Source organism: Felis catus, chromosome E2 (assembly GCF_018350175.1).
Source record: "Felis catus isolate Fca126 chromosome E2, F.catus_Fca126_mat1.0, whole genome shotgun sequence".
NCBI lineage: Eukaryota > Metazoa > Chordata > Mammalia > Carnivora > Felidae > Felis > Felis catus.
In genome coordinates this window covers 17,869,036-17,891,607 of record NC_058382.1, presented here as the reverse complement: position 1 = coordinate 17,891,607, position 22,572 = coordinate 17,869,036, and the positions used below count along the sequence as shown (strand labels likewise).

The window sequence follows — 22,572 nt, the reverse complement described above, 5'->3', positions numbered from 1 at the left end:
GCTGTTAGTACACAGGGCTGTGGAAGGGCATATCCCAACCACACACACAAATATGCACAATCATGCAGAAGGCATCGTAGGTACTGATCTCAGAAGTGCTGGTGGAGGGGGCAGGGCAGCTCACTAATGTTCAAGCCTGAGTCCAAAGGTTCCCAGGAGAGCAGGAAGGACTTGGCACTGTGAGGGCACAGAGCATGCCAAAGAGGTGTCCTGGCTCGTGGTTCTTCTATTGTCTGGTGTCATAAAGATGAACAGGAACATTAACAGACTTGGAATGAAGGCCACAATGCTGAAGCACAAGGCCAGCAAAGCATTTTTCTTTGCTATGACTTTGTCTTCCAAACTATTTGCTTCCTGTGCCTGTGGAAGTGAAGACAAGCTGATATTTTCCTAAAAAGGGGTGAAACAAGGTAAGGAACAACAAGAGAGAAGCTGGAGACTATAATGGGGATTGGGGGTGGACGGATTAGGTGGAGGAGAGGAGGAAGCAATGAAGCAGGGTGGGGCAGGGGGTCCAGGCAGGACCAGATGGAATGGGGTATGGAGGGGATCTTCAGGAGGAAGCAGAGTCAGCAGGGTGGTGAATGGGGTGGGAACAAGGCCCAGGGTAGCAAGGAGGGCGGGGTGCTGAATGGCCGGGGCTAGTATCTGGCAGGTGGGGTGCTGGGCAAGGGGTGCCGGGGTGTGGAAAGGGGGATGGGGTGGGGTTAGGGGTACTCCCCAGAGTGGGGGGACAATGGTTTATCCCCACCCACCAAGCAGGAGAACACTAGTATTCCCAGTGGGAAGAAGCAGAAGACAGAAAAACGGGAAAGCAGTGTATAGTCCTTTGCAGAGATGTTGAAGGCTATCTTGTAGATGGGCTGCATCACAGTGACCTTGAACTCTGTGTCTCGGACATCAGTAGCTTGGACTCTAGCAGACAGAATGAGGTCTGCAGGGAAACCAAGAAGGGTCAGCAGATGCTGAGTAACGGGGGGGCCATAGAAGAGACCACATCAGCAGGAGGGCCCTGGAAATACCCACCCCACAGTGACCATGGCCACCATTGATGGAAACTGGACCCCGTGACACTCCCCGATCCCATATAATACCCTTGCTAACCCTATATACCACTCTCTGGGTAACTTAGAAACCCTGTGTGCTTCCTCTGTCTCCCTAGACCCACCCCTGCTCTCCAGTATGGCACTACACCCTGTGCCTGTGCTGTCCAGTCAGATCAGCCAGGTACTAGCATATTACTGACAGTTCCCCTTCCAGTCTAAACAGTGCTCAGTTTAGATGTTATTAAATGGTCACCTTAGCCCAGTGATTCACAAATTTGAGCATACATACATCAGAGCTACCCGGAGGACTTACTAAAAACAGATCCCTGGGGCCTGTCCCCAGAGTTTCTGATTCTGTAGGTCTGGGGCAGGGCCCAAGAATGTGCATTTCTAACAGCTTCCCAGGTGAAGCTGCTGCAGCTGTGAGTGAGCCACGACATTCTGAGAACCACTGCTTGAGCTTACTGCTTACCCCCCATACCCCTACCCTCTCTGTCACTCCTGTAGCCGTCCATCTCTACCTGATATTCCCCATCCTAGAACTCCATCCTGCTCTTGCTTCACTCCTCTCCCTGATCCTGATCCTCTCCCTGATCTCCATAGCTCCCTGTGTCCTATAACCCATCCCTCTCCCTATACCCCACTCTATAAACTCTTCCCTCTCCCCATAACCCCTTCCGTCCCATAACCCATTCCTCTCCCTCTAATCCCCCACTCTATAAACGCTTCCTTCTCATAACTCCTCTCTGTCCCCTATAACCTCTTACTATAAATCCTGTCATACCCCCTCCCTGACCCTACGAGCCCTTCCATTTCTTCACATAAATCCTTCCTTGTCTCCCCCAAAGGCCCATCCTGAACACCTCCTATCGTTTCTCAACCCGCTTTCTTCCCGCAGGAACTTCCTTGTCCACATACCCTCTCCTGAGCTCCTATAACCTTCTACTCGTCTCCCATAAACTTTGCTGATTCCCCTCTAACTTCAGGCCTCCTTCTCACACAAATCCCTCCCTTTCCCCCAAACCACTTTCCTGCGAACTTACAGTTTCCTCCTGGCCACCCGGACACCCATTGTTAGCCTCCTGTCTACCCTGTATTAACCCTGGCTGTCCTTTCCTGACCCCATCCTTCTCCCCTTACACTCTCCACTATTTCCTGATCACCATCCACAAACACAGTTAATGCCACCAGGCCAGCAGTCTACTTGCCTTACCCCTGGTGATTTGAGTCCTGAGAACACAGCCTGTGGTGACCACTTCACTGTGATTGGCTGTCCTGATGTAGAGAAGGCAAGGAGGGTGATGTCTCAAGCATTTAGACCCAGCTTCTGCTTGATTCAATGTATTAAGGAGGCACTACTCAGGCACTACCCCACCTCCATTCTCTGCCTGTCCTCTAGATTGATTCAATGAATAAAGAGGTAGGATTTCAGTTACTTGACTTTTTGTTGTTCCCAGTGTGAACTCCTGATTGGTTCAATGAATGAAGTGGGTGGGCCTCAAGCAAATAAATTCTGGACAGATTCTTTGATTCTCCATAAGTGCAGAGCACAGGATGTTATTTTTTATAATGTGAAAGTACTGGGAGCCTACAGTGTGCCAGGCATTGCTCTGTTCTTGAGGGACAAACAGCAACCAAGAGACAATGCCACGGCTTTCTGGGAGTTCGCAGTCCATGGGGGAGATGGGGAGAATGGAGAGTAAAAACCCAAACAAATAAACCAAATGATTTCAGAGAGGATCAATGTCTGTGGGGAATAACTAGGACATAGAGGGAGAGGTTACCCAGGAGGGTGACATGAGGTGAGACAGGGCATGAGGAGCTTAGGAAGGGCCTCTTTGGAGAGAGGACATCCAAGCTGAGACCTTGGATGACGGGCCAGCCATGAGAAGATTTGGGGGAAAGAGTTCCAGGCAGGGGAACCAACAGATGCAAAAGTCCTGAGGTCAAAATATTCATGTATTCCGGAAACAGAAACAAGAGCAGTGTGGCTTCGGTGTGAAGAGGCAGCAGACGAGGGGAGGGGTGCCAGAGCACATGAGGCAGAGTCTGCACACCTGGGCAGGTGATTTGGGTTTGATCCAAGAGCTGTGGGAACATGGAAGGTTTAAGCCAGATAAGGATGTAATCTGAATAGGCAGCTCCAGATGCCCTGAGCAAATGGAAGGTGGAAGGCAGAAGGTTTCTGCTTTGCCCGGAGACAGAGCCTGGCAGTTTCATTCTTAGAGAGAATGGGGCAGAGCGTGGACCCCTGGGTCCCTTGGCCATGGTGGGATCAGGGCATGGAAGGGGGAACATCTGGCACAGAGAAGTCTCTAGGAAACATCAGTCAGGAACAAGCCATGTGAGATCAGAGTACACCTGTATTTGTATGTGCATGTGTGAGTCTGTCTCCTAAGATGATGGACTCAGCCATGGCCTTCACATCTTAGGCAGTCACCCCCTCAGTCCCAGGAGGTGTGTAAGTTGGAAGGTGTAGGGGTAGCATCAGAAATCATGCTGCACACAGTTCTCTTCACCCTGTACCAGAGAAATCACCAACAAAAGCTATTAAGAGTGAGAACCCTCTCCCTTGGCTAAAGGTCCCTTGGCTAGTATATGTCTTGCCCAGTGGATCCGATGGCCGGTGGTCACGTGTTTCTTAACTAGTGGATGACCTCCCAGGAAGACCATCCGTTCTCAGAACTCCTTCTCACTTAGGGTTTAATGTACAACCCAGACCCAAGTCATTGCTTGGTGGGGTGTCAGGAGCTCTGTGCTGCATTGGGCTTCCTCCAGGGACTTATCTAACTTCTGAAATTCCCTTGGATTACACAGCCTGGAGTCTGCTTTGTCCACAAAACTAGATAAAAGGGCAGGACTAGGAGGACAGCTGAAAACATTGCTGTGTGCTTGTCCCTGGAACATGTGCATGGAGCTCGATGCCACAAACCGTGAGATCATGACCCGAGCTGAAATCAAGAGTCGGATGCTTAACCAACTGAGCCGCCCAGGGGCTCCTGTAATGACTTAAGGTCGTTAAACACCTTGCACATACTATGGCCATGTGGAAATTATATTTTCTGAAATTCATGTTCACTTCGTTCATTTAAAAAAATGGATGGCTTGTTTTTGTCTTATTGCAAATATTTTACTTCAATTTGTGACTTGCTTTTTCACTTAGTGGTCTTTTTGATGAGGGAGCAAAAGGAGGGCTGAGGGCAAAGCACAAGCTAACACCCTGCACCCTCCCCCCAGGTGGGATATGTGTGCCATTCCTGGCTCTCCAGGAACAAAGAAAGGGGAAAACAAGTGGTTAACTGATAGAGATCACAGTCATGCAGGACCTGAGTCTCCATCAGTTTGCAACTGCCTTAATGATTTATAAGAAAAAAAAACAAAAAACAATCTTACCAATAGCAAGACCTCCAGAAACCTATAGACTCAATTTCCTGGAACCCTAACATCACCCTCCCCTCCAAAGGATAGAAAATCTTACATAATCAGTCACTTCTCACAATCACAGTGTAGCTCTTTCTGCCCATGCATCCTGTCCCTGTGCTATAATAAAAACACCCTTTTGCACTGAAATTTTCTCAAGAATTCTTTCTTGGCCTTTGGCTGCCAAGCTCCACTTGAAACCACATCATTTTCATAAGAAGAAGTTTTAAAATTTGTAAAGTCCAATGAACATTTTTTAATATTATGCTTAGATTTTTTGTGTTCTTTTTTTAAAGTTTATTTTATTTATTTTGAGTGTGTATGTGTGCATACAAGTGCACGTGCATACACACACACACACACACACACACACACACACAAATGAGCGAGTGGGGGAGGGGCAGAGGGACAGGGAGAGAGAGAATGTTAAGCAGGCTCCACGCCTAGGGCACAGCCAGACAGGGGGCTCCATCTCACAAACCATGAGATCATGAACCTGAGCCAAAATCAAGAGTCAGACACTTAACTGCTTAACCCACTAAGTCACCCAGGTGCCCCTGCATTAAATTTAGACATTGAACTCAATCTTTTAAAAACAAACCAGAGCTAGGGCACCTGATGGCTCAGTCAGTTAAGCATCTGACTTAGGCTCAGGTCATGATCTCACAGCTCGTGGGTTCGAGCCCCACGTCCGGCTCTGTGTTGACAGCTCGGAGCCTGGAGCCCGCTTTGGATTCTGTGTCTGCCTCTCTCTCTGCCCCTCCCCAGCTCATGCTCTCTCTCTCAAAAATAAATAAACTTCAAAAAAAACAAAAAACAAAAACAAACCAGAGCCTGTGTTCTCCCTGTTTAATACCTCTAATGGCTTCACTTCACACTTAAAATCCAGCCTTCTTCCTGTGACCTTGATGCTGTGACTTGCTTCCTGGCCTCCTCTGACCTCACTTTATAGTACTCCCATGGCTCACCCCAGCCCCACTAATCTTTCTATTCCAGGGACAAGGCAGGCTCCTTCCTACCTGAGTTTTTGCACTTAACTGCTCTGCTTAGCCCTCTCTTCCAGATGTTTCTGTGGCTCTCTCTTCTCACTTCAGGTCACAGCTCAAATATTAGGTCCCCAGTGAAGGCTTTCCTGAGCCACTCTGTCATAAGTCCCTCTTCCTGCTCGCCCAATTTTATCCTGTTTTTTTTTTCTTTTTCATAATGTTTACCACCAACTAGAGTTGTGCTGTCCAGGACAGTAGCCCCTAACCACATGTGGCAAATTTAATCTAAATACATTATAATTAAATAAAAAATTGAGTTCTTCAGTTGTACTAGCCACATTCCAGGTGCTTGGCCAGTAAATACCATATTGGATAGAATGGCTCCATCGTTGCTGAAAGTTCTATTAGACAGTGCTGACCTCAGCTACCTTGCTGCTTTATATTACTCTTTTCTGTGACCCCTCAATATAAGTTTTATAGAAGCAACTACCTCATTTATCAGAATCAGCACTGAATCACCAAGGTCTGAAACAGTGCCTGGCACACTAAAGTGGTTGCCCAATAAATGTTCACTGAATATATGGATAAGTCCTATGGTACTCAGCAAAGCGGACACACAAAAGCATGTGAACACATGTGCATATGAGCAGAAAGCACAAGTCTCCTCAAACTTTATTGCTCTTAAAAAGTGCTAATGGAGGGGAGACTTCCTCCATTACAATAGGTTATTGATGTCCAAGTTCAAAGGCTCTAGGAGGTACAGTTCATGACTTTTTGAAGGAGGTGAGCTTTCAGTATGACCTCATATTTTCTGTTTCAAGACTGCAGCTACAATGGAGCAAATGATCATAATGGAGCCCACCAGGATGCTTGAGATGCTGAAGCCCAAGGCCAGTCTGGAATTTATCTGTGCCTTCCTCTGATTTCCATGAAAGTTGGCTTCCCAGGTCTGTGGGGATGAAGGCAACCTGGTGGGAGTGTTTCAAGGGTGGAGTGAGATGGGGAGGGGCAACCCAGGGGAGAGGTGAGGAATGTAATTCCAGGAATGCTGGTGTGAGGGAGGTAAGGGCTGGTTCAGTCCCCCAGTGGAAAAAGGAAGAGGAGCAGAGAAGGGGTCCTGGGGAGGAGTAAGGGCAGCTATATAATGAAGAAGGAGGGAGTAAATTCTCCAGGAGGAGCATGAAGAGGTCCCTGGGGAGGAACAGGGGTGTGGGAAAGGACAGAGGAGGTATATCTGGGAACAATGTGAGTTGGTGGTAGCTAGATGGTGACCACCTTGAGGGAGAACAAGAGACATGGGATCGCCAACAGAATGAAGAAGAAGAAGGCAATGATGGAGAGAAACAAATAATCCTTTTCTGGGGGATTCAAGGACGTCAGGATGACTGGCTGCATTGGAGTGACTTTGAACTCCAGGTTTGTGGGCTCAGTGACAGTAGCCATGGACCTTGGCCTGAGGAAGAAACGCTGAACAGGCAGAATCTGCAGACAGGAAATGGGTCCCAGATAGGGAACATCTGAATTCCCAGGAAATGAGGATCAGCTGAACTAACCCCTCTACCTAGAAAAGCACTGAAAATGGACACTGTCCCAAGCCAGAACCCACTACACCTCCTTGTTCCTGTATAATACCCTTGCTGGTTCTATGACACAATTCAATCTTCCTCTATCCTCTCATAATTCCTCTCTGTACCCCCCCCCCCATTACTCCCTCCATTTCTCCCTTCAGCTGCTTCACTTTCCTCTTCTAAACTCTCTCACCCCACTCCACCCACATACACTTCAACTCTCCACTCTTTTCCGATAACCCATCACAAACCTACTTAATGGCCCTGGGACTTCCCTTGGCTTAGTTTCTGAGGCTGTCTGGGCAATTTGCATCAAGGGGCATGGCTTCTCTGTTGGCCACCACTTCATTATGATTAGTTGCTCTGGTATAGGCGTGTCTCAAGTGCTCAGACCCAGCTTCTGATTGGTTCAGTGTGTAAGAGGCATTGCTTAGCCCCTCTCCTTGCTTCCTGCCCTCAATCAATTCAATGAACCCAATGAACCCTATGAACCTAATGACTGGGTTAAGTTACTTGCTCTTTTTGTTGTTGTGCCCAGTTTGAATTCTTCATTGGTTCAACAGAACCAAGGGTGTGGGTCTCACTTCTAGATTGAATCTAAGTGCAACAGGACATTTACTGATATTCCTACAAGGAGCCTATAGTATGCTAGGCCCACACTGGGCTCTGAGGACCATGTAGTGACTAACGCAGCCAAGATCGCAGCTCTCCTGGAATCCACAGCCCATGGGGGAGAAGGAGGGGAAAAGTCCAAATAAATAAACAAAATGATTTAAGGGAAAACCAAGGGCTCTGGGGAATAACTAAAATGAGGAAGAGGGGCTCTGGAGAGCCACACAGGGCTGAGGGGTGGGGTTGAGTGGACAGGAAAGGCCTCTCTGAGAAGGAACATCTGAGCTGAGACCTGAAGTACAAGAGGAGCCATAATCAGAGGATTCAGAAGAAAGACTTCCAGGCATGGGGAACAGCAAACACAAAGGATCTGGGGTGGGAGGACGTTGGTGAGAACAGAAGCATTAAAGAGGGCAGTGTAGCTGGACTCAGTGATGGATCTAGATGCATAAACAGCATATATAGCTGCACAGATTCAAACACACACACACACACACACACACACACACACACACACACACACAGTCTACAAGCCAGCAAGCCCTCCTCAGAATTTTTTCATTTTGAATGTTTTCAACATTCCCTTTCTATTAACAGCCCTGTGTGGTGCTGGAAGGGATCCAGAGCAAGTGGGTGAGGTGTTTGTGCTCATCCCCTTGAAGAGTTAGGCTGAATGGCTGAAGGATCTCTCTGCTGGCAGTTCCCTGCCTTGAAAGTTCTTTGGCTGGGTGTTTCTTGGCTTTGCCAGGCCATCAGAAAAAGATGTAAAAATGTAAGATGATGAAGGACGCACTCATTATTCCACATATATTCAGCCAAGTGGCCCATACTGAAATTTATCATCTGTGACCCACTTGTTCTTTTTAGCTCCCCTGGTCTTTGGAGATGGAAAGGAGATGTGCCTTCATGATGTCTGCTCTGGGAGACCACTGGGGATGGGACCAAAGCCATGGCTGAGAGCTACAACCTTCTACCTTCAGTCCATGAAGCCCTAGGATGGAAGAGATGCAGAGGGTGGGGACTTTAGGTGAGGCATGGGACAGGAGGGTGGCAAAGGGTCAGAGAGTGGCCAGCCTTGATAGAGAAAGCTGAGATGGGACCTCTAGGGGAAGAATCAGACCTGAAACAGTGATTTTTCCGAGTGTGGTTCCTTGACCAGCCGTGTCAACATCACCCAGAAATCTCTTAAAAATGCAAATCCTTGCCCACTCCCACACTTACAGAGTATAAAATCCTGGTGGTGCCCAGCAATCTGTGTTTTGATAGGCCCTCCAAGTAATTCTTATACAAACTAAAGACTGAGAACTCCCAGATGAGAAGAATGAATGAGAAAGAGTGGAAGTGCCCAGGCCCTTCTAGGAGCTTCACTCAGACCTCTGGCCTTTGTGTTTAGGATGTTCCTTTGTTCTGGAGGTATGGAAGCTCCCCAGCTGGGTCCCGCATGGGGTTTTATATCCATAAACAGTGGGGAAAACATAATAAAATAGTTTCACCTAGCCCAAAGAAAGACATTAAGTTTTCAAATCAAGTTGAAAGTACTTAGGAATCACTTATCAACATGACACATAAATCTAGTATATTGTCATCAAAATCCTCAATTCTAAGACATGACAGAATTTTACAAGCTGGCGAACTGAACAAACAAGGTTATTTATATGGAGAGGGAATTAAATAAACTATAGACGATTAAGAGAAAATACAGGGAATTTAATAACAGTAGACATTTAAAATGATTCAGAGGGGGAAAGAGGAATGTATATAGGCTGCGCAAGCTAGGGAAAATAATAAGTAGAAAAGGAAAGCAACATTTTATGCATAAACTATGATGGAACAAATAAAAGTAAGCAAATCAGTTACCATACAGAATATGAATTTCCTGAATTCCCCTAAAAGTTAGAGATTTTAGATTAACAAAATAAAAACACCAACATTTAGCTAGATGTTGCCTTTAGCAGTATACCACTTAAAGAAAACATTACCAACAACAGAAGATTGAGGACGAGGCTACAAAGAGCAATACAGGCACATAACACAAACAGGGCACAATTTTCAATGTACAATGCACAAAAGAAGACATGTCGGTCACAAATATTTATGTAGTGAACTCTAAACCAGCTACATTGTGAGAACAAAAGCAACAAACAGAAGAAATTTTAATAAAGCCACTAGAAATATAAGGACTTAAATATACCTCTTAGAAAATTTGAAAATGAAATAGAAACAGAATGTACAAATATGTATAGGATTTGAATAATTTAACTAGTAAGTACAATTAGAGAGTTATTTAGAAAGTTACACTCTAAAGTAGTTACTGCACCTTCTTTAGTTATAGAAATATTTATAAAGAAATATTTATAGAATTCATCAAGAACCTGGCTACAAATAGAAATTTAAAAATGTAGAGTTCCTTAAACAATACCAAAAAATCGGAAGTAAACAAAAAGGAGACTTGGAAAAATTTCTGTTTGTAAACAAAGAGATAGTCTCATAAATTACAGCCATACCTCAGAGATATTGCAGGTTGGGTTCCAGACCACAACAATAGTCAATATCACAATAAAGCAAGTCAAATGAATTTTTTGGTTTTCCAGTGCATATGAAAGTTATGTTTATATTATCCTGTAGTCTATTAAGTGTGCAATACCATTGTATCTGAAAAAAATGATGTACATAACATTAATTTTAAAATACTTTATTGCTTGGGGCACCTGGGTGGTGCAGTCGATTAAGCATCCAACTTTGGCTCAGGTCATGATCTCGCAGTTCGTGAGTTCAAGTCCCATGTCAGGCTCTGTGCTGACAGCTCAGAGCCTGGAACCTGCTTCAGATTCTGTGTCTCCCTCTCTCTCTGCCTCTCTCCCACTCATGCTCTGTTTCTCTCTCTCAAAAATAAATAAACATTTAAAAAGTTAAAAATAAACAAATTTTAGAACTGAAAAATGTAACAAACTGAAAAAATTTTTAAAAATCATTAGATGAACTCAATAACCCATAGAGATGACAGAGGAAAGAATCAGTAAACATGAAGGCAGTTAAATAGATATTATCCAATTTAAATAATAGAGAAGAAAATTAAGAAAAATTAACAGAATCTCAGAGGCCTGTAGGACAATATCAAAAAGCCATGTCATCACAGTTTCAGAAGGAAAGAAGAAAGAGTGCTGTAGAAAAAAACCATGAAACAATAATGGCTGTAAACTTCCCAAGTTTGGTGAAAGACATAGATTTTAAAAAGCTCAATGAATCCCAAACAGCATAAATCTAAAGAAACACACACACGCACACACACACACCATAATCAGACTTCTGAAAACATAGAAGAAAATCCTCATGACTGGAGTTAGATAATATAGAATTCTTAGATGTGACACCAAAAACACAGTCATAAAAGGAAAAATTTGAAACTGGCTGTTGTCAAAATTAAACATATTTGCTCTGCAAGAGAAAAAAAAAATTGAAAAGAGAAGTAACAGACTGGGGAAAATGTTTACAAATCACATATCTGAAAAAAATACTTTTATCAGAATTACAGGAAGGAAACAATCCAATTTAAAAATGGGCAAAAGAGGCACCTGGGCGGCTCATCCAGTTAAGCATCTGACTCTTGATTTCGGCTCAGGTCATGATCTCACAGTTTGTGAGTTCAAGCCCTGAGTCAGGCTCTGCACTAACAGTGCAGAGCCTGCTTGGAATTCTCTCTCTCTCTCTCTCTCTCTCTCTCTCTCTCTCTCTCTCTCTCTCTCTCTCCCTTTCTCTGTCCCTCCCCTGCTTGCCATCTCTCTCTCTCTCTCTCTTTCAAAATAAATAAACATTAAAAAAAATTTTTAATGGACAAAAGATTTGAACAGATCCTTTATTAAGGAGGCTATAAGAACATCAAATAAGCACAGAAAAAATATTCAAAATCATTAGCTATTCTGGAAATACATATTAAACTTTAATGACATACCACTGCATACTTGTTAGGATGATTCAAGTAAAAAAACGCTGGAAATATCAAGTATTCACGAGGGCATGGAGAACTGGAACCCTCATTCATTGCTGGTGGGAATGAAAAATGGTACAGTGTTCTGTAAAAACAGACTGAAAGTTTCTTATAAAATTAAACACACATTTATCCTATGACCCAGCAACCCTACTTATGGGTAATTACCCTAGATAAATGAAAACACATTCACACAAAATTTTATGAGAATATTTATAAACACTCTATTCACAATCTCCAAAAATCGGAACAGTTCAAATGTCCCTCAATGAAGGTGTGGATGAACAAATCGCATAGACCAATACATTGGAATATTACTCAGAAATTAAATGGAACAAACTGGTGATACATTCAACAACTTGGATAAATCTTAAAGTCATTAGGCTGAGGGAAATAAGCCACTCTTAAAAGGTTATTTACTTAGAGTGATGTCCATGAAAATGACAGAGTAGGGAACTTCAAAATCCTATCCCTTCACAAAAGCAGTGATTAAACTAACAAAAACTGTCAAAATCAGCTTTATCAGAATCAGGGGCTTACAGCAACCAGGGAATGCTTAATCAAGGAAAAAACCCAGCAGTGTCAGTAAGAGAGCTTTATGGTGTTTTAACTTATCTTGGCACCATTTCCCACTCCCAGCCCAGTTGTAGCCTTGAAGACAACAGCTTACATTCCCAGTACAAGTTCTCAGAACCTATACTTAAGTACTAGATACAAAATTAATTCTTAAGGAATCATGGTTGTTGCTTTGATCCGACTGGTGGCCCCCTGAAAGATCAGCTCAAAAGGCTCGCCTTTATTTCCTCTTATTGAGAACAAACCCAGGGATGAGGCAGCTACTAGAGGTGGGGGAGGTCTCAAAGGCAAGTGAATTAGCTGTTGCCACCTAGGTGAGAGGGTTAACAGTTGGATAACAAATCACAGACAAACCAAAGAGCTGTGGAAGAAAAGCTGGGGAAAGAGATGCTTGGGAAACAGTGTAGGAAAATTCCCACACATTCCTGGGAGTCTAGAAGTCCATGTGTTTGTCCAGGGGTGGGTGCATGCTCGGAGAAGACCTGAGAAGACCCTCAGCTCTCGCCTCTGGCTGAACTTTAGGCCTGTACAAGCAGTAAGTGATAGTGAAGGCAGAGTTGTAAACTACCTGCCTGAGTGTTGAGGGCATTCGCCAAAAGTGAGTGAAGAATATTTGAAGAAATAATGGCCAAAAACTTCCCTAATTTATTAAATATGCAAATCTACACATCCAAGAAGCTAAATAAACTTCACATAGAAGTTTATGTGGATCAGAGAGATCCACCCTTTAAACTATAGAGAACAAACTGATGGTTATCACAAGGGGAGTGGAGGGGAGGGATGGGTTAAATAGGTGATGGGGAGTGCACTTGTTATGATGAACACATAATGTTCATGTTGTATGGTGTTATATGGAAATGTTGTATGAAAGTGTTGAATCACTATATTGTATACCTGAAACTAATATTATTCTGTATGTTAAGTAACTGGAATTTAAATAAAAACTTAAAAAAACAGAGAGAGATCCACCTTGGTAAAAACCATAATAGGGGGGCCTAGGTGGTTTAGTTGGTTAAGCCACCAACACTTGACTTTGGCTCAGGTCATGATCTCATGGTTTGTGGGATCAGGCCCTGTGTTAGGGGCCACCAGCACAGAGCCTATTTGGGATTCTCTCTCTGCCCCTACCCCACTCATGTGTGCACTGTCTCTCTCAAAATAAATAAATAAATAAACATTTAAAACAAAACAAAATACCATAATCAAACAATCAAAAAAACAAAGAATCCTGAAAGTAGCAAAAGATGTGATTCATCACGTACAAGGGATCCTCAATAAGATTACAGCTGATTTCCCATCAGAAACCATGGATGCTTAGAAACACTGGATGATATATTCAAAGTGCTGAAAGAAAAAAAAAATCAACCAAGAATTCTCTATATGGTGAAATATATTTTACATAAATATATATAAAACTATATATTCCACAAAAATGGAGAGATTAAGACACCTTTTTTAAAAAAAGTTAGTTTAGGGGCGCCTGGGTGGCGCAGTCGGTTAAGCGTCCGACTTCAGCCAGGTCACGATCTCGCGGTCCGTGAGTTTGAGCCCCGCATCAGGCTCTGGCTGATGGCTCAGAGCCTGGAACCTGTTTCCGATTCTGTGTCTCCCTCTCTCTCTGCCCCTCCCCTGTTCATGCTCTGTCTCTCTCTGTCCCAAAAATAAATAAAAAAACGTTGAAAAAAAAAATTAAAAAAAAAAAAGTTAGTTTATTGATTGATTGATTGACTGATTTTGAGAGAGAGAGAGCAGAGGATGGTCAGAGAGAGAGGAAGAGAGGGAGAGAGAGACTCCCAAGCAGACTCTGCACTGTTCGGCTCTGGCCCAACACAGGGCTTAAATCTATGAACCATGAGATCATGACTCGAGCCAAAACCAAGAGTCAGACGCTTAACCAACTGAGCCATCCAGGTGCCCAAGACACTTTTAAATAAACAAAAACAGAGGGTTGGTTGCTAGTAAACCTGTCTTACAAGAAATGCTAAAAGAAGTCCTTCAGGCTGAAATGAAAGGACACTGGGCAATAACTTGAATCCACAGAAAGAAATAAAGAATACTGGTAAAAGTAACTGTATAGATAAATATAAAATTCAGCATTAATGTATTTCTGGTTCCTCCTTCTTTTTCTATATGATGTAAAGATAATTACCAAACAGAAGAATCTATAAATCTGTGATGATGAGTACAAAATGTAAAAGATATAACTTGTGAAAATAACAATACCAGTGAAGGGAAATGCAGCTACATTGAAGCAAAGAGATTTTGTACAATATTGAAACTAAATTGTTATTAATTCAATTATATTGTTATAAATTAGTTGTAATCCCCAGGAAAACTACCAAGAAAATAACTATATTTTGTAAGAGAAATAAGAAGGGGATTAAAATGGTACCCTAGAAATTTCTAAATAACACAAAGAAAACAGTAGGAGAAGAAATGAAGAACAAAAATTATATAAGATGTATAAAAAAATCAAATAGCAAAATGTTAAAAGTCTTTCATTATCAACAATTACACTAAATGTAAATAAATCAAATTCTTCAATTAAAAGATAATTGGCAGAATAGGTTCAGGAACATGCTCCAACTATATATTGCCTACACTTTAGAGCCAAAGACATAAACAGGTTGAAAGTGAAAGGACAGGAAAATATTTTCCATGCAAACAGTAACCAAAAGAGAGCTGGAGTCACTATCCTAACATCAGAAAAATAGACCTTAAGACAAAAATTATTACAAGAGATAAAGAGAACATTATATAATTACAATGATAAAAGGGAAAATCCATCAAGATGATATACCAGTCAAAAACATAGATTCACCTAACCACAGAGCCTCAAAATTTTGAGGCAAAAACAGAAGTGAAGGAAAACTGACAGCCCAATAATAACGGTGGGATAGTTTAACAACTCAATTTCAATAACAGAAACAGAAAACCTGAATAATATTTTATATTTATATTTATATTTATTTATACCTAGACCTAACAGACATCTTTAGAACATTCCACCCAACAAGAGAAGAATACACAGTCTTCACAAGTGCACATGGAACATTCTCGAGCATAGATCAAATGTTAGACCCAAACACGTCTAAATATACATAAAACACTGAAATAATACAAAGTATGTTCTCCAAACAAAATGGAATGAAATTAGAAATCAGTAAGAGAAGAAAATCTGAAAAATTCAAATATGTGTAAATTAACACACTCCTAAACAACCAATGAGTCAAAGAAGAAATCAGAGGGAAATTAGAAAATGCTCTGAGATGAATGAAAACAAAAACACAACACACCAAAATTTAGGGCATGTGGTAAAAGCAGTGCTTACAGAGAAATTTACAGCTTAAATTCCTACATTAAAAATGAAGAAAGATATCAAATCAACAACCTAACCTTCTGTCTTAAGTTACTATAAAAAGATGAAAAAAATGAAACCGAAAGCAAGCAGAAGGAAAGAAATACTAAAAATTGGAGTGGTGACAAATGAAATAGAGAATAGATAAATAATAGAGAAAATCAATGAAACCAAAATTAGTTCTTTGAAAAGATCAATAAAATTGGCAAGCCTTTAGCTAGACAGACCAAGAAAAAAAGAGAGAAGACTCAAATTACTAAAGTCAGAAACACTTTCAAAAGTGAGGACATTGAGGCACCTGGCTGGCTCAGTAAGTGAAGCATGTGACTCTTGATCTTGGGGTTGTAAGTTTGAGCCCCATGTTGGGTGTAGAGATTACTTAAAAATAAAATCTTTTAAAAAAAGTGAGGATTCACCACCAACCTTACAGAACTAAAAAGGATTATAAGAAAATACTTATGAACAATTATATGCCAACAAATCCCTAAATGAAATGCACAAATTCCTGGAAAGTCAAAAACTACCAAAACTGACTCATGAAGAAACAGACATTCTGAATTAACCAGTAACAAGTAAAGAGATTAAATCAGTTTAAAACCAAACCAAACCAAACAACAACAGAAACTTCCAACAGAGAAAATCCCAGGCCCAGAAAGCTTCACCAGTGAATTCTATCAAATGCTTAAAGAATTAAAATGAATCTTTTTCAAACTCTTCTAAAAAAATAGAAGAGGAGAAACTCCTTCCTAACTTACTGTATGAGGTCAATGTTACCCTGATATCAAAATCATACAAAGACATCACAAGAAAAGAAAAAAGACCAATATCCCTTATGAACATAAATGCAAAAATCCTCAACAAAATACTAGCCAACTAAACCTGCAGCATGTTAAAGGGATTATACACCATGAGCAAGTGAGATTCATCCCAGGAATGCAAGGCGGTTTAACATATAAAGCTAAATCAATGTAATATGCCATATTAATAGAATGACAGGGAGAAAATAGGATTATCTCAACTGATACAGAAAAGGTATTTGACAAAATTGAATACTGCTTCATGATTTAAAAAAAAAATCTACTCAGAATGCTAGAAATAGAAGGAAACTAGCTCAACCTGATAAAGGGTATCTAGGAAAACCCCACAGCTAACATCATACTTAATGATATGATGCCTTCGCCCTAAGATCAGGAATAAGACAAGGATATCTGCTCCCACCACTTCTATTTAACACTGTACTGAAAATTCTAGCCAGAGCAATTTGACAAGGAAAAGAAACAAAAATCATCCAAATTGGGAAGGAGAAATCTAAACAATCTCTATTCATAGATGACATGATTCTATGCATAGAAAATTCTCAAGAATCCACAGAAAAAAACTATTATAACTAATAAATGATTTCAGCAAAGTTGCAGGATACGAAGATCAACACATAAATATCAATTGTATTTTATTACGCTATCAATGAACAACGTGAAAATGAAATTAAGAAAACAATCCCATTTACAAAAGCATCAGAAAGAATAGAACACTTAGAAATAACTTTAATCAAAGGAGGTACAGGACTTGTACCTAAAAACTAAAAACTATTAAACATCTCTTAAAGAAATTGAAGAAGACTTAAATAAATTGAGACATCTTGTGTTCATCAATTGAAAGGCTTAATATTTTTCAGATGGTAATATTCTCCAAATTGTTCTACAGATTCAATGCAATCTCTATCAAAATTTCAAAGGCCTTCTTTGTGGATATGGACAAACTGATTTAAAAAATCACATAGAACTGCAAGGGACCACAAATAAGAAAACAATCTTGAAAATGAACAACAAAGTTGGAGGACTCATTTCCTGATTTCAAAACTTTTATTAAAGCTACAGTAATCACAAAGAGTTCAGCACTGGCATAAGGATAGAGTATGGCACTGACATACAGATAACTGCAGGAGAACTGAGATAGAAATAAACCCATACAGGGGTACCTGGGTGGCTCAGTGGGTTAAGCGTCTGATTTCGGCTCAGGTCATGACCTCGCAGTTTGTGGGTTCAAGCCCCACGTTGGGCTCTGTGTTGACAGCTCAGAGCCTGGAACCTGCTTTGGATTCTGTGTCTCCTTCTCTCTCTGCCCCTCCCTGCTTGCACTCTCTCTCTCTCTCAAAAATAAATAAACCTTAAAAAATTTTAAAGAAAAAAAAAGAAAGAAACCCATACATCTATGGTCAGTTTTGGAATACCCAGTCCATTCAGTGAGAAAAGAAGAGTCTTTTCAATAAATGGTGCTAAGAAAACTGAATAGCCACATGTAAAGGAATGAATTCAGATACTTGCCTCACACCCTATACAAAAATTAACTCAACATGGATAAAAAATCCAAATGTGAGAGATAAAATTATAAAACTCTTAGAAGAATGCACAGAGGTAAATCCTTCATGACTTTAGATTTGGCAATGGGTTCTTAGATATGACACAAGCACAGGGGAAAAAGAAAAAATAGATAAGTTGGACTTCAACAAAATTAAAAAATTCTGTGCATCAAAGAACACTATCAAGAAACTGAAAAAATAACACCCAGAATGGGAAAAATATTTGAAAATAATATATCTGATAAAGGACTAGTATTCAGAATATGTAAACAGATCTTACAACTCAACAACAAAAAGACAAAATCCAGCTAAAATATGGGCAAAGTACTTGAATAGACAGTCAAATCATTCATTTCTTCAAAGAAGATCTACAAGTGGCCAATAAACACATGAAAAGATGCTCATTAGCTATTAGGGAAATGCAAAGCCAAGCCACAATATTTAACAGGTGTAAATAAAGTCTAGAATTCTTAAAAAGGAAGAGAACAAGTGTTGGTAAAGGATGTGGAAAAATTGGAACTATCATACACTGCTGAAATAATACAGCTACTGTGAAAAAGCCTGGCACTTTCTCAAGAAGCTAAACATATAATTAGCATATGACCCACTCAAGAAACTAAACATAGAGTTAGCATATGACCTACCAATCCTACTCCTAGGATCCTGTAAAACCCAAGAGAACTGAAAGCAGGTGTTCAAACAAAAACTTGTATAAGTTATATATGTCCATACATATATACATATTTGATATATATACATATATATGGTAGCAGGACTTTTCATAATAGGCAAAAAGTAGACACAGTACTAATGTCCATCAACAGATGAATCAATAAAAAAATGGCATATATCCATACAATGGAATATTATTCAGCCATAAAAGGGACTAAAGTACTGATTCATGATACAGCATGGATGATATTATACTAAGTGAGACAAACCAAACAAAAAAGTATGATTTCATTTACAGTTTTCCCATGTCACTCAAAAAGCAGAGTGTTCCCATGAAAAGTGTCATAAAGTGAAATGGCAAATAAAGCAAAGAAGTAATTATCATTAATTTATATGAGAAACTTTTTGAGCATTCCTATATCCAAACAAATAACCTCTATTAGGCTTTTCTGATACCTTAGGATGCATCTTGCTAATGGATGCACAAAATAAGTCGAGATAAAAGCACAGATGCTCACAGACATAGTTCAAAGCTCTGGAGTCTTGATGTTAAGACGCTGAGTGTAGTTCCCAGGGAAGGAGCATGGTGGTTGCCTCTCTTGCTGCTGGGAGTGCCCACTGCCTCTATTAATGGCTCACTGCCAAACGATGCTGAATGCTATTTCCACTTTTTGCCTTTTTTTTGTAAAAGTGAAAGTCCTCTTAGGATTCCTTATGGCTAGCGAAAACAGGTACTAATGTAGATCTTTCGTGAAAGCAAAGTGGAGTAGTACAAGCTTTTGAAAAGTGAGGGGTACCTGTATATGAAATGTCTATAATAGGAAAAATCCACATGGACAGAAATCAGATTAGAGGTTTCCAGGGGATGGGGGAAGAGGAGAATGAGGAATGACTACTTAAATGCCCCAGGTTTCTATTTGGGGTGGTGAGATTTTTCGGGAATTGGACAGTGGTGATGGTTGCACAACATTGCGAATGTACTAAAATCCAATGAACAGATGGGGGCCATTTCTGAGCAGACATTTCATAAGCCACTGTATGATTCAGCTATTCTTTTTTCTCTACCTTGAGATCTGCAGGATCAAAAATATCATCTTCTTCTTCAGTCTGGATCCTGTAATGAAGATGACCTGGAGCTGGCTGAAAACAGACTGAGCCACTGAGACTTAGGAGTCATTTGTTCTTGGAGCATAAATTAGCCTAAGATAATTGACATAGCCCCCCTCATTAACTGTGTTTCACACAGAAAGTAACTCTGTTTGCACCTCAAGTTACACAAAAATATTTCTTGATGGTGGATCCTTCAGCTTCTCCCATAACCTTTCCCATCAAAGAAACTCTAATATTTTTATTATACCTGGGCATGGTCAGCAATCAGTGTCTGCTGACTGGATTAATAAAGTAAGGGCTGAAAACTCACACAAACATCTTCCATTGGTAGATCTTCCTATAAGATTTACTGACATAAAAAAATCTGAAGGTGGGAACTGGGTCAGAGGCACACCCCAGTTCAAAGATGATCTTAGAGATGAAGAGGGACCTCTAGTCTCTGGAGTTCTGAGGAAAGTTTCCTGGTTTGTGGGTACTTCTGTCATCAAGCTAAATGGACTGAAATTATTGCAGTGTAGAGCCACAGGCTTAGGATGATGGCTGTGAGGCCCATGGCAAAGGCCAGCTGGAATATTTCTCCACCTTCTGCTCCTTCCATGCCTAATGCTTTCTTGGTCTATGGAGGTAAAGAAAGATGGGTGGGGGTGCCCTCAGGAATCAGTGTGAAGATGGGGAGAAGGGAAACCAGTGCAGGGCAGAGTCCCTGGAATGAAGCCAGAGGGGCTAATCCAGGAAGAGAGGTGGAGATGTTGGGGGGCCACTGTAAAGAGAAAAGAAGGAAGGATGTGGAGAGAGGCAAGGTAGGGTTCCTCTGTGAAAGAGAGGAAGTGGAAAGAAGTTGGATAGAAAAGGATAAAGTTCCAAAGGAGGAGAGAAGAGATGGTTTAAAGCTGCCTGTGGGAGAGGGGAAGTAAGCAGGGGTGCTGATCTCCATTGAGAAGGCAAGGGAGACACAAAGAAGGGTGGGAGGAATTGGGACCACACCCACTTTGCAGGTAAAAATGCTGTCTGTAATCCCAAAGGGCAGGCAGCAGAAAAAGGGACACCCTAAACAGAATCAAGTAGTTGTCAAAGTGGAGATCCAGGGACATCTCATCACCAGGGCTCTGTGGCATGACCTACAGGGCTTGGAGGGCAACAGATTGAGGCTGATCAGGGTGAGGGAAAGGATCTCATCACAGTGGCCAGAAGAATGGACAGCAGAGACCTAAATGAATGGGGACCAGGCTAAACCAAGTCTGCAGATCAGATCAGAGGAACTCTGAAAGATGGCACCACCCCAAGGTGGGACAGCCTGGCCCCCACACCACCCCACTGCCCCATTTCCTCACTGTCCTCTAGAATGCAATTTAAGTTGCCTGACTTCCCTACCTTCTTGATTTATCCTTCCTGTTTCCCACAATCCTCCCTGACACCCAATGACCCTCTCCCTGTCCTCTCCAATACTGTTTCTGTCCCTAGTGAATTTTCTCTGTCCTCCTTTATTTAAAAAAAAAAAAAATTAATGTTTATTAATTTTTGAAGGGGAGAGAGATACAGCGTGAGTGGGGGAGGGGCAGAGAGAGAGGGAGACACAGAATCAGAAGCAAGCTCCAGGCTCTAAGCTGTCAGCACAGAGACGGATGCCAAGTTTAAACTCACAAACAGTGAGATCATGACCTGAGCAGAAGTCAGACGCTTAACCAACTGAGCCACCCAGGTTCCCCATTCTCTGTCCTCCTTTAAATCCTCCCTGTCTTCCCTTCTCTTTGCACATGTATTTTCAATTTCATTTCTTCCAATTCTTTGATTTTTCCTCTCTACCATTTTTTGGGCTAATTAGCTTGTTTTAAACTTTTTGAATGTTTCAAAAATTACTTCTTGGTTTTCAGCCTTTCTTTTCTTTTTTAAAGTTTGTTTGTTTGTTTGTTTGTTTGTTTGTTTGTTTGTTTGTTTGTGTAAGTAATCTCTGCATTCAGCGTGGGCTCAAACTCACAACCCCCAAGACCAAGACCTGCATGCTCTTCTGACTGGGCCAGTTAGGTGCCCCTCAGGCTTTCTTTTCTAATGTATGCATTCACAGCTATACATATAACTCCAAATATGGCTTTAGCTCTACTCACAATTTTTGATTTCTAGGTACATTTTGTTGAAGTATAACATACATACATACATACTTACATACATACGTAAAAAGTACACAGATCCCAACTATATGCTACTATGCTATTCACTATTATGCTACTATTACTATTATTATTATGCTAGTATGGCTTTCACTAGTAACACACTCTTAAAACCACCACTCACAGAAATAGAAATTTCCAATATCTTAAAAGTCCTGCTCTTGTCCCATCACTATCTGCACAAATATACTTACATTTATATCACCATAGATTTGGCTATTTCAGAATTTCATATAAAAGGAATCATAAAGGATATATCTTTAAAAATTTGTTCCTCCTCTTTGCTGTACAGTATTTCCTTACATAACTATATCATAACCTATTTATTCTTTTTTTAAAGATTTTATTTTTAAGTAATCTTCATATCCAATGTGGGGCTCAAATTTACAGCTCTGGGATCAAGAGTTGCATTATCTATTGACTGAGCCAGCCAGGCGCCCTTATATTCTCTTTTGTATATCAGATGTTCTAGCCTTTTGTCCACTTTGTATTTATGTCGTCTCTTTCTGGGTTATGTATGTATGCATGTATTGATATAATTCACATACCATAGACTTCACCATTTTGAAGTAGATAATTCAGTGGATTTTAGCATATTCACAAGGTTAGACAACCATCATCACTAATTCCAGAACATTTTCATCACCCCAAAAAGGAAACTCACGTCTATTAGTCACTCCCATGTCTACTCCCATCCCCTGGCCACCACTAATTT

At 41.1% G+C, this 22,572-nt stretch overlaps 1 protein-coding gene and 1 long non-coding RNA gene across 6 annotated transcripts in view; one reads left to right on the top strand and one right to left on the bottom strand.

Annotated features, from left to right (window-relative positions):
* The window catches only part of ATP4A (ATPase H+/K+ transporting subunit alpha), a 96,473-nt gene that overhangs the window by 25,356 nt on the left and 48,545 nt on the right, over positions 1 to 22,572 (bottom strand). The gene's annotated exons all lie outside the window — the stretch shown is intronic.
* Positions 105 to 10,207, top strand: LOC109494616. Its single transcript, XR_002149604.3, has 3 exons — positions 105 to 410; positions 6,274 to 6,399; positions 8,500 to 10,207. It is a non-coding gene; the product is annotated as an uncharacterized LOC109494616 (long non-coding RNA).